The following is a 13202-nucleotide window of genomic DNA, read 5'->3' on the forward strand; positions in this document are numbered from 1 at the left end:
CTCCGTCAACAGATGGAGGTAATAAAGAGGCTAAAAACGGAAACGCGAGCTGGAGTGGGGCTTTGTTTTGGCGGTTTGTCACAGGACAGTCCAGAACCCTTCCCCGGCAAGTGTGCTTGTCAAGGTTACCCGTGACCTCTTTGGTAGTAAATCTGATAGACACGGGCCGGCCAGGCTCTCGCTTGGCTAGGAAGCTCGGTCTCCGGGGCCGTAGTTTGTGACCAGCCAGACCGGAGCAAGGGCCGGCTTCCCTGGAGCTCCTTGCGGGCTGTTAGTTCCAGCTTTGGCCAATAGCCTATGTAATTAATCAACTTAAAGGGGGTTCTGCTTAGCAGTGGATCTTGACCCTGGCTGCACATTAGAATCATCCAGGGAACTTTAAAAACTAGTATCACACCAGTGCCTAGGCTTCAACCAGAACCAATTATATTGGAATTTGAGGGGCCTCAGATATGAGCTTTTTTTAAAAAAAAAAAAAAGTCCTTTGGTGATTTTAACGTGCAGCCAGGAGCGATGACCACTAGGCTGGATCGCTGAGGGCCCGAGTTCAGACACACATGCCTGGTACCAGTCTGGTTCCTGCTCTCGCCTGGTGTCTCCTGCCTCTTCCTGGTCAGCTCCAAGTGGAGACGAAAGATTGGCACCGGGTGAGCACGAGACCGTAATTAAGCAAAAATGAACCAATGTATCCTCATATAAATTTATATAACTTAATGAATCACTCACTGTGGGCACAGACTGTTGTGTATATCTGTGATCCATTTTCTCGGGATAAATTTCCACCCTGGGTTAAAAGGTATGACTACCTCCTAGGGTTTTTAATACAAATTGTCTTCCAGGGGCTGGGGATTTAGCTCAGCGGCAAAGCGCCTGCCTGGCAAGCGCGAGGTCGTGAGTTCGGTTCCTGGTACCGGAGAAAAACCAAAAAAAAAAAACAAAACAAAACAAAACAAATTGTCTTCCAGAACATTGTTCCCATTTAAACACTCAAGTGTTTCAACACTTTTTCCATATGTTCGGTAGCCTGGAGCTTATCATTTAGAAGAGATTGGCCAATGTGATAGGTAATAAATTCTACTCAGCATTATTTTATTTTGTACTTATTTTATATCAGTGTACTAGTCAATTAGTTGTTGCTTCATCTTCTTCCGGATCTTCTTCTTCTTTCTTTTTTTTTTTCCCCCAGAAAGCATCTCACTGTTCAGTTCCAGCTGGCCTTGACCTCACTGTGTAGCCCAGGCTGGCCTCAAACTCACAGCTATTCTCCTGCCTCAGCCTCTCAAGTGCTGGGATTACAGGTGTTCAGCACCCCCCCACTTCTTGCAGCACTGAGACTTGAATTCAGAGCCTTTGATTTGAACTATTCCCCAGCCCTTTTAAATTTTTATTTTGAGACAGGATCTCACTAAATTGCCCAAGCTGGGCTTCAGCTTGTAACCTTCTACCTCAACTTCCCAGAGTTCTAGAATTGCAGGAGTGTGCTACTATATATGCTCAACTTACTTCTTCTTTTCTGAAATAGCTGTACTTTGATCATTTTCCTCTTATAGCGTTCATTGTTTCTTACTGACTTTTAAAAGACTCTTTATATATTGAGGGTATTAAGTTTTGCTTGATGTATACAAATGATATTTTACTTGGTGTCATTTGGTTTTAATTTTACTCAAGGTGTTTGTTCGGGTTTGGGCTTTTTAGATATATGGATGTAAAATATTTATGTAGCTAACATTTACCAGCATTACCCTTTATGATCTCTTCTACTGTTTTATGCTTTAAAAGTTATTCTTTATCCCCAAATATTTTGTATTTATTTTATGGCTTAATTTCTAACATTAAATGCTTTGATTCATCTGGAATTTGTTTTGGCAAATAAAATGCCACTATTCCAACACCTACTGCATCATATAAGAAGCCTAGAGGCCTGTTTGTCGGTTTTCTCTTCTCTCTCTTTCATTGCTAGGTCTGGTTTCTCTGGAGCTAATACTATACTCTTGACTACTGTAATCTTATACTTTGTTTTAAGATCTGGGAGAAAGTACACCATTCTTGTTTTTTGTTTCAGATGCATTTTGTCTATGCTTTGGACTTCTTACTTGAATATTATTTTTTAAAAATATCTTGTAAAAATATCACTAAGTCAAAGCCTATGAAGATAATATTCTTCACAAATATTGATGAGTAGGTTTATGGAATCAAAGAGACAATCAGAAATGAGGAAGGCAGCATCATATATCAGTGAGAAAAGATGATTACTCTGTAACTGATTCTGGACAACTGCTTATCCAAAAATTTAGAGCATTGCCTCAGACTATACGCAAAGCAGACTTCAGGAAAATTAGCAAAGTTGGTGAACAGTCAATATGCGGACAACGAATCGTAATGGCCACAAAATAAAAAGATTCTCACCCTTAGCAATACAGAAATGTAAGTAAATGGGGCTGGGGATTTAGCTCAGTGGCACAGAGCCTGCCTGGCAAGTGCAAGGTTGTGAGTTTGATTCCCGGTACTGGAGGAAAAAAAAAAAAAGAAAGAAATGCAAGTAAATACAATTAGATGTAATTATTTTCCTCCCACATGAATGGCAAACTATATTAAAAATGTAATTTTTTAATCTGACGAGATGGAATGAAATTGCCTGCGGAGTGTGGCTGGCCTGACTACCTTCAGAGAATGCTGAACTAGAAACATGTACGTCACATCCTCTGACCCGGTGAGTCCAATTCCGTGAAACATGACCACGTGGATCCTGTTCGGGATAGTGAAAGGGAGCCTCTGCTACATGCTGCGGCTGACATTTTTCTCTTCGGGTTGAGAAGCGTGGCCCTCATCTGAGGCCCTGAAAGCACCTTGACCCCCGACAGTTTGGGCCACGCTTTTCCTCCGCCTCACTCTCTCAGGACACAGCAGTCCCAGGGCTGATGGTTGGCTTAGAAAGAGTTCTCGGAGCCCTCCTCCAGGCCTACACTTGGGCTCCGGTCTAGTGGTTGAGAATGTTTTGACTGATTTTCATTCCTGGAAGCCTTGTTGTAAGAATATAAGTGACTTGAAATAGAAATTTCTAACTGCCTTCCAAATATTCACTCCCTCTTTCTCTTTCATGGTTTGATCAGTCTTGCATCCTTACACCTGGTAACCTGAGCAACTTCATTGAAGATGACAATATGTCATATAACAACCAGTGTTAATTCCTATCATCTTGTTTTCAAATCCTGTATCGTTTTTATCGTTTTTGTGTTGTTTTGGTTTTGTCTTTGCTGTTATTTTGTTTTGTTTTGTTTTTTTCTCTTTAAAATAAAAAAAATCAAAATAGTAAAAACTTGTTAACATTCTTATCTGTCAAAGGGGTACATACCCCAGATTTCCTTGCAACCAGATGTGGGCACGTGATTAAATTCTAGGTGACGCACAACGAGTAGAATTTTCTTAGGGAAGTTTTCTTAGCAGGGAGGTGGAGCACCCCTCTCCCCTCCCTCCAAGCAGCAATCTGGAATGGAAATGTCACTCTGGGGACTTCAGCCACAGGGAGGTGGGGCACACCGGCATGTGCAGAGAGCTGGAAGCTGCTTGGATGCCTGACAAATCCATGGAGCTGCCATACAGGCCCAGACTGCCTCCTTTCGGACTTCCCTTAAATACGACAGACGAATTTACATCACATGCAAATGGCCGTTGCTTTGGGTTTCGCAGTTATATACAGCTACATTGCATCCTAATGGACCCAAAGCGAAATATCCACTAACCGTGAATTGGTGAAGTATATCATGATATCTAAATAAACAAAATGGAAAAACTGAAGGCATCGTGTACATGAGGAAATATTGTAGGAACTGAGTTGAACCTGTGTGCATAGCATGTTGTGTGTGAAAAGAAAGTTGCAGAATATCATAACCATATGTACACTCTCCTCAAAGCCCCTAGTGAAGTATATTCGGGGGCTTTTCCTATTTTTCTATATAAGAAAACATTTTGAAAGTATGCAATTATACTACCTAAATTGTGGTAATGTTAGGAAATTTTACAATGTCGAAGAGTGGTCAAAGGACATCTGATCTTTGCCTGTATTCCTCTACGTTTTTACATAGAGGAATGATGCATCATGTACTACTTGTATAGTACGAATTAGCTAGGTTTCCCACCTACCCACCAGCTGACCTCATTAAGCTGTTTATTTGCCCACTGCTTGCCACCTACAGGCTCCACATCTGACAACTGTCAGAGGTGGACACTCCGGCACCTGGGAGCAGCCTCTCTGACAAAGGAAGATTAGCTTAGGAGCCACCACCTGACAGCTTTGTGTTGGAGAAGTTCAGGGTTCTTTCAGAACCCCTCTGTCATACTCATTGTATTTTCACAATACCACTGTGTCTAAAGAAACCACCTAAAGGTATTAACCTATAAGGACAAAGAAAGTGAGAGGGCGCCACAGTAAATATCAGATTACAGTAAAAACCTGGAAGCAGGACCCAGCGTGGCAGAGCCAGAAAGTTGCGACTGCATGTTTAAAAGGAAGTGCTGCCCCAGAGGATTTCAAAGGCTCAGTACCTGGAGGCATCAGATACTATACAAACAGGAAGGAGGTATGGGGCCGGGCAGTGGAACCCTAAGCACCCCATGCCGTGTACACAGCAAGGAAAAAGTGCAGCTCACTCTTTAGTCACTTTTTCCGCAGGAGGTTAAGACGGACTCCAGACCGGATGACCTCAGGCAGACGAGTGGAAGCGGTGGGCTGCCGATGTGAGCTAAGGTGAACTAGGTTAAAGATCACTCTCTGTATTGCATTCAAAATTTTCAAGCATACCAAGAGTGCTCAGAAGTTGCAGGACAGCTATTATTTGGTCTTCGGTAAATTAAAGTCATTTATTTATCCTTTAAAGCTTTCTGCAGAAGATTACTCAGTAATTTTTAAACACAAAGTCATCAAAAGTCAGCGTATCTTTTTTGTGAGACTTATGACACTCTCTGAAATTGTTTGTTCTATTAATTTTAATTCAGCTTAATAGGTAATGTTTTGCTTAACCTGAAAGAAAAGTAGCTTTAAGTGATTTCTTTGCTTACTTAAATCTATTATATCAATACATTTGGCCTGACCTTAAAACAAACAAACCAAAAGAATCATTCTTTGTTCCCATCCGGCATCTTTTGGTTATTTCTCATTATTGCCTGGGACCCATCCTGAGCCTGTTACTTAAGAGTGTGGTGGACAAGGTGGAGGGAAATTATCTGGAGAATGGTGCTGTTATTTTTGTTTATTATTGTCTCTGACAACTTCTCACCAGATTGACAAGTCTTTAGATTCAAGGGTAGATCTTTGGAGAGGGCTTAGAAGTCACAGAGAGCTTTGAACAGGTCCTTTGTACTATTGAGACTGGGTTTAGGAAGACCTATTAGGGGTCTCTAACAGTGTCTGCTCTGGAAAACAGATATTTCAAATAAAAATAATTTAAATCAAGGAACTGATTCCAAAGCTGACGGAAGAACTGGGGAAGCAAAAAGGACAAAGTTGTTTAAAAATGAATGACTACCCCTAGTCTATCAGAACAGAAGAGAAAATGATGTTAATGGAGCCCTAGACTGCTAGGTCATGTGACTGCTGGCGCATGTACTACAGCTCCCTTAGGATCGTGGCCACATACACCTTGCAGAGAGCAGGAGGTTATCCTCTCACTAGCACTGCAGTTCCTGGATGTCCCCAAACTGTCTGAGGGTCCAAGGGTCTGTTACAGTCTAGAGACAAAGTCTGTGATTCTGCGCTGCCGAGGCTATAGAAATACTCACTTCAGCCACCATGCTATGTGCACAGGAATTATAAGCCTGCATTTAACCACCACCGCTGTTGCTACTAATGCTATAAGAGACTTTTAGAAGCAAAACACAATTTCTTCCTTCTGTTTTAGGTCTCTTCCCAGGACCTCCCCTGGGGTGACTCTAACTAGAAACCAGCTGGCAAGGGATTCTGGGAAATGTGGTTTTCAGACATCCAGCAACTTGCAATCCAAAGGCGAGCATGGGGGACTGGCAAAACAATGGAGAGAAACGAAATGGCTGACAGCAGTTTCTGTGAATTTAATGAAGAAGAAAAAAGAAAAAAATCGGCTGAAACAGCAATGGTGACTCCGACTGGGACCAGAACAGTGGTGGTAGTGAGATCCAGCCAAACGCAGTACACATTCCGAGGGGAAAATGAGCCGGATTTCATCACAGGTCAGACATGAGATGTGAGGAAGAAGAGTCAAAGCTAGTAAGATTTGTCTTGTCGTGAACTACGGAAGAGAGCAGTTGCTGTTTACATAGAAGACCAAGGCTATGATAGAAAGTAAATTTCTAGGGAACTAATAGTTCAGGGTTCAGGTGTTTATTAGACTTCTAAGTGGAGATCTAAGTAAGTTCACAGCTGAGATTCAAGGGAAAAGAGACGCATATGAGATTCAGTAAGTACAACACAGACAATGAAATCATACCGATCAGAGAGGAAATAACGTCTATGTACATATCTGCAGGTAAGTGGGGAGAGGTGCCGGGGAAAGTTCTCTTCTGGCTGTTTCTCTTTTACCAGTGAAGCAGGAAGCAAGGTCATCAGCTCATGGGGACTAGGAAAGAGTGCTCGAGGTTTGAGAGGCTGGTGCTAGATACTTACCCAGGCAGACTTGCGAATGGATGGACTAGAAAATGTAGTATGATTGCTGGGAAATGTGAAGGGCCCACTTGAGATTAGAAATGATGAATCTGAAGTGAAACTAGTCATCATGTGTGTGCATTCCCTGTGCTCAGTGGTGTGGGTGCAAGTACTGAGTGGGAAGGAAGTTATTTTAACCAGGAAATACATACAGTGAGAAAGGGTCAAAAGAGCTGATGAGGTAAGTGAAAAAGTGATTATCATGTTTACTGTAAGACCGAGACTGAATAAAGACAGGAAAGGGGACCAGAAGTGGGTGACAAATAAATAGTTCAATTCTTCAAATGAGACCAGATCCTCATGTTTAAAATAGTCGTTCTCTAGACAGAGGTTTGTTTGAGGGTATTATCTATTTATCCAGTAAGAACTTATTGACCACTTGCCAACTGTATCTAGAAAGAGTGTTTGGTTATCTCCCCAGGAACATGCAAAATATCGGGAAAATACATTGGATTCAAAGCAGGAGGGTCTTAGGTGATTTCCAAGAGCAGAGATGGATTTCATTTTGTTGTCACACAGATTTCAAGTTGGTTAAAACAGGCACATCCAGTTGAGAAGTACATATGTGTATCAATCAAAATAACTTAAGCCAAGAAGAAAATTTGTTGGCAAATGTAATCGAAAAGTTCTCAGCATAGAAATGGCCAATGTTCCTTGAAGGCTTACTGTTAGCCAGGCGCTGTTAAGTGCATTACAATTATTATCTGGCCTAATTCTTGAAGCAGAGCCAGAATTTAAACACAGGCTGTCTGCTTCCATTGACTGTACTCTCAACTACTATGCTTTATTGCCTCTTAGAAAGATAGCTTCAGGCGAAGCTGGATCCAGGAACTCAAACATTACTATTATCAGGACTCACTCTTTCACTTACTCTGCTTGCTCCTGCATTGAATTCATTCACATTTGGATTCGGTTTCCTCCATTTGTCGTAGCTGTGGGCTTACCCCATCCACACATCTAGCATTTCCAGAAAGAAGTTATTTTCTGTTTCTGAAAGAAAGACGTATTACACAAGTCTGTATGTAATGACACAGAATAGATTCACAATAGAATAAATTCACAGTACTGTGAAGTGAAAAAACACTTTATAAAATAGAAGGTCTGGGCTGATCCATAAGCAAACAGCTTAATAAATACACTTATAGTTGAAAGGATATAAATAAAGCATTAGCAAAATTAACTAAACATTAACCAGAATATGAACAAATTTGTGGTTATTATGACTTGGAAAATTTTTCTTTTTACTGCTTAGCATTCCCCTTTGTCTCTACACTGAGGTTAGATTATCTATACAATAAAAACAGTAAACGGAAGGACCAGGGATGCAGCCCAGTGATAGATGCCTGCTTCGCATCCGCAAGGTTCAATCCCCCAAATCCTCTCTCTGAAAAAAGGTTTAAGAGAAATTTTTTCAAATATGTAACACACTGATTAATGATTTCTAAAGGTTTCCTTTACCATCTTTATTACGCTAGGCAAAATAAGGCTCAAAAAGCTGTCATGTACTTTCTTTCATAGGTGGATATAGGGAAGAAAAGACAACACGAAAGTAGAAGAGAGATCATTAGGGAGGAGGATGAGGATCAAGAGAGGAAGGAAGGGAATGGTGATGGATATGATCGAGTGTGTCATCTGCGTTATGAAAATATAGCAACGAAACCCAGCGTTCTACACTAATTTCTAAAAAGTCAGTAAAAAACCAGTTCATCTCACTGTATTTTCTGTAATTATATATCCTTGCACTCATGCCTTCCTGTACCCCTGAGGCCTGCATTTTGGGAAACTGATAAATTGGTGGCAACACCACCGGTAGCGCCATTTTGATTTGCTTCCGTGTGGTTAAAGAAAATCAGAGGAGAGAGAATGCTGCTTGGTCAGCTGTACCGTGCTATTGTGCAAAAGCACAGGCTTAGTTTCTTCCTCCACGTTACAAATAGTGCACTTTGGACACGTCTGAAGTGAAATATCAGTCCCTCATTGGAGTCCCTAACAGTGGTATTGTTTAGTGGCCCATCACAGAAAGAGAAAGGAGACAAAGACACCCAGGGAATTCAAACATGAATATGTGGCCCAAATTCCAGGTGCTAGGCTGACTTAGAACTAGTAGTTTAGTCCCTGTCTCCCAGGAGTCTAGAGTCTCTTTAGGAAGGCAAGACTCTAAGAGAGAGTGAGATAAGACAGTACAGGCTGTTAAACAGTTTAGGGTTGGGAGTTGGGAATGCTAAGCAGCGCTGCTCCAAGGAGAGAGTCAGAGCCGGGCAAAGGTGATCCTAGATCCACACCCCACAGTCATGCTTTTTTAAAAAATAGTGTATTTCCCCCTTGCCAGCCTCCAACATCTGTGGAAATATGGTAAGTTCACCCCGCCTGAGGTCGTTTCCTTATTTATAAAATGGGGATAGTCATAACGTCTACCTGATGGATTTATCGAGAGGATTAAATTAGGTCATGCATCCAAGTTCTTAGCCCAGTCCCGGTCCAGAGTGAATGTGTGAAAACCGATGCCTGTTATTATGATTGCTGTTATTGTGGACAGCAGAAGTAACCAACATGGGGAAAGACAAAGAGTCCAGACTCTTACAAAGTCCTGAAAATCAGCCCTGCCCCTGGCCCTCTAGATTTGCTTCCTTTCTACAGGCAGCATCTGGACGCACCTGGAGCTTTTGTGCTTGGATGTTATCCAGAGAATGGTGCATGACTAAAAGTTTGTCTTCTCTTAATCTTCCACTCTTTCTTAAATGTAGAACATCCATGCACATTTTCTTGGTTGGTGTGTGACCTTTGCACCTCACACAACCTACAGGCTATGTGACTCCACTTTACTGCCCTTTGCCTCAGGAATCACCATCTTTGGGACTTTTTGTCACATTTTACGAAACTCTTTTCTGAAGGGAGATCTGAAAATTTACACCAAAGTAAAACTGAATAGAAAGGTTTCACTAGGTCCAAAGACTCTAGGGGAAGAAAGTTTCCTTGTTTTATGATTTCGAATTTAAGGGTTTCAGTGCAGGGTATTACAGAGGGAAGGAAAAGTGAAGGTAATACATATGCCAAAGGCAAATGGAGACTCAGGAGATAGAAGAGAGAGTGGTTGCTACTCTTAGTGAGTCCTTGGCCCACTCTGTTCAATTCTGTGAGGAACCTGAAAGTTCTTTTCCTGTGGGAGCTATCGAAAATTTCTCTTTTTGCTCAGTTTCTGTTACCCACAAATTAGTGACATTTCCTGACTCATAAATAAAGAGAAAGTGACAGTTAAGAGTTCAAGGAAAAATAAATAAGACACAAAGAGAAGTAGAGGACGAGGAAAAAAGGAGCTGGGCCCCACAACTGTCTTGAATTTCTAAGAGTTCTAGTCTTAGTCTGTGCATATCCTTTCAAGCAAGCTCCTACTCATCTCTCTCACTTTTTATTAAAATGGTCCCTATTTCTTGCAATCGAAGTGACGACATTCAAAAAATGGGCAAGGGCCTTTAAATCAGAAGTCACATAAAGGTAACTAATTAGCTAGAGGGGAAATAATCTAGGAATAATGCTTCCAGCCTGGGAAGATTTAGAAGCTGAAAGAATCAAAATATCCTTCTTTCCATCCCATTTTCCTCCCTGTTAGCTGCATTCTTAGGGTCTCCCATTTTGATGGCAGAGATGACCTTTAGAAGTGCCAGCCTTACTTTAGACTAGCTTGTCATCTAAGAAGAAAAAAAAGTTTCAGCAAAAGTTCTGTGGTTGATTCTCATTAAGAAGGCCTGAGTAGGTTTGAATCACTGACATACGATTAGAAAATAATGGTGTCAGACACGGTCATACGCTTCCCTTTGAACTAAAACCACATGGGGAAAAAAATCAGGAAAAACTTTTTCCAAGGATGCTAGAGACTACTAGTTGCTTTTAGTATTTTTCCCTTGGTAGTAAATCCTCCCAACGTTTATCCAGGCACATAGCTATCCAAAGCCAGGACTACATTTTGAAGAGCGAAAGGTAGTGTTTTACTTTCTAGTTTCTACTTTCTAGAAATTTACTGTCTAGTTTCTAGTGTTGAAACTCGAAAGCATGTGTCAGCATTTTGACCAACCAAACAGAGGTGAGAACCATGTAGACAGCTTCCAAGAAATGTCCTAGGGGATATGGCAGGTCCTTCTCTGTCCTTTTCTTCCTTACTGGTTGCCATAACGTGAACATGATGGTTGGAGAGGAATAAATCATCTTAGAGTGCACGGTGACTTTAGAATGGAGGAAACATGGTAAAACAACAAAATAGAAGGATCCTGGGTCCCTACATGGTGGAGCTTCAGTACCAGCCTTGAGTCTTTACCTGGACTCTGATTCGATAAAAAAGTAGATCCTGTTTACAAGTGAGTGTTACTTGATCTACCACATAAGTCACCATAATTCTACCATGGCAATTCCAAAGGAGAATGAAGGTGCTGCTGTAAAACGACACCAGTGGAAGGTGATGAGTAGATCTGTCCGCTGTCTCACTTCCTGGAAAATTCCATCCAAGTCATGGCGGTTTCTCTGTTGGAAACTGGATAAAGAAAATCTGCCTGGCCCTGATGTATCTGGAATTTGAGAGTGTGTAGATTCGATGATTAAAAATAATTTAAAAATTGAGCCAAGCACACAGTTATGAGACAGAACTGTATGCATGTCTTTTTCCCAAGGAAAAAAAGCACCTGTCAGAGTGGATTACTCTACATTTAACCTTGTAATTTTCACAATGGAGTGCAGAAATAGCAGGTTTGTCATGTGAAAAAATGCTGAAAGTATATATTATAACTCCTTTCCACATATTTGTTTTGACATTTTTATTAACAATTTGAGTGAAGAATTAATTAAATTGTAATCAAATGTGGAGATGACATGATGCCAAGAGACTGGCTTATTCTGTGAATAACGGACTCATAAAACTATGCAATATCAGAACCCCAACAGGCTTTTGAGGTGAATCATAACTCTTCATTTTATAGCTTGAGAAACCGAGGCTCGGAGAGTGACGGGCTTGCCCAAAGTACACCTGAATGGAATCAGGGGCAAAGCCAGGATACAATATTTCTACTCTTTCTCCTGAATATATGAAAGCTACATCATGACTTGAGATTCAAATAGATGTTTGAAAAAACTGGAGCAGTGAACTGATGAGGCAAGATGGAATTTAATCAGGTCAAATGTGTGAGGACCTACACGTTGGGTCCAAAAAAGCCCCGCCGTACGAGCGCAGCGTGGGGTGGATGTGCGTTAATCAGCACCACTTGCAGGAAGTGCAGATGTTACTTGGCTTCCGGCTTGAGGGGTCAGCAATGTGATGTGGCTACAGAAGATACTGGGTCCTAGGTAGCATCACGAGAAAAAGAGCTTACAGGAGGGAGGTGAGGGTCCTCTTAAACCTTTTGGTCACTGAATTTTTCTCTCACTCCCAGTACCACACTTTAGTAGAAACCTGGACAGATTAGCTCACATCCAGGAGGGAAGCCTAGGATGGAATATGTGAATAACTGTCAAAGGAAGTAAGGCAGCATCACAGCACTGTAATTAGGACCTTGAATCTCGGATTCCGGCTGCCTGGGTTTAATTCCAGCTCTGCCAATTACCGAGTGTGCATTCAGTAAACCTCCTTTTCACTGTCTGCAAATTATGAATTATAATAATAGTTCCTATCTCCAAAGATAAATGAGGTAGAGCCTATCGAGTGATTAGCACATTACTGGCAGGAAACAAGCACCTGGGAAACGTTAGCTATTATTAGAATTAAGAAAGCCAAGTGACGTGGGGATTACGGCAACAATCCCGTAGATTATAGGAAGCATTATGTGAGTTAACATGTGCCAAAGCTTGGCACAAAGTTGGTGGTTATTGTGATCTTCAGCAGAGGGACTGGTCCAAGGTTCCCACTTATGGGCTTAGTTTGGAGATAAAATATTTTCTGGGTTGAGCTGAGATCCACAGAGCCTTATGACCAGGTCAGGAACAGCATGAATGGAGGATGGGGAAGGAATGGCTGTCCAGACGTCTTACCGGGATCCTAGCTTTAGGCATACCTGGTCATGGCGATTTAGCATTGTCCCGAACTGAAGCAGCTGTGCTTTTGGTCATGCCCACTCAAACCTGATTCTGCACATGGTACTAGCGCGGCCCTTTAGGGGCAGTTCTGGGCAAGACCACTGAGAACTGTGCATAACTAGTCCCTTAGGAATTACTGGAACTGGCCACTGCCCTAGGGTTAGCACCCTGCCCGCTGGGACCCTATGATACCTCGGACAGCTCCGGGAGTTGTCTACCACTAGGGGGCGGCAGCCAAGAGGCGCCCGCCGGGTGGAACGAGCAACTCTGGGCCTCGCTCTCCGGCCGGGCCCCGGGAGGGGTGCAGAGGGAGTGGGGTGCAGGCGCGTGCTTCCCGGCTGTGAGTCACGCGCGGGGGGCCAGGAGCTGATGACTAGTCACGCACTCGCGCTCGGCTCCTCCGCCCCGCGTGCACCGCGTGCGGCGGCCCGGCGTGTGTGAGCGCCCCGCGCGAGGGCCACGCCGGGCTGGGCGG

Source organism: Chinchilla lanigera, unplaced genomic scaffold, assembly GCF_000276665.1.
Source record: "Chinchilla lanigera isolate Chin_1 unplaced genomic scaffold, ChiLan1.0 scaffold00092, whole genome shotgun sequence".
NCBI lineage: Eukaryota > Metazoa > Chordata > Mammalia > Rodentia > Chinchillidae > Chinchilla > Chinchilla lanigera.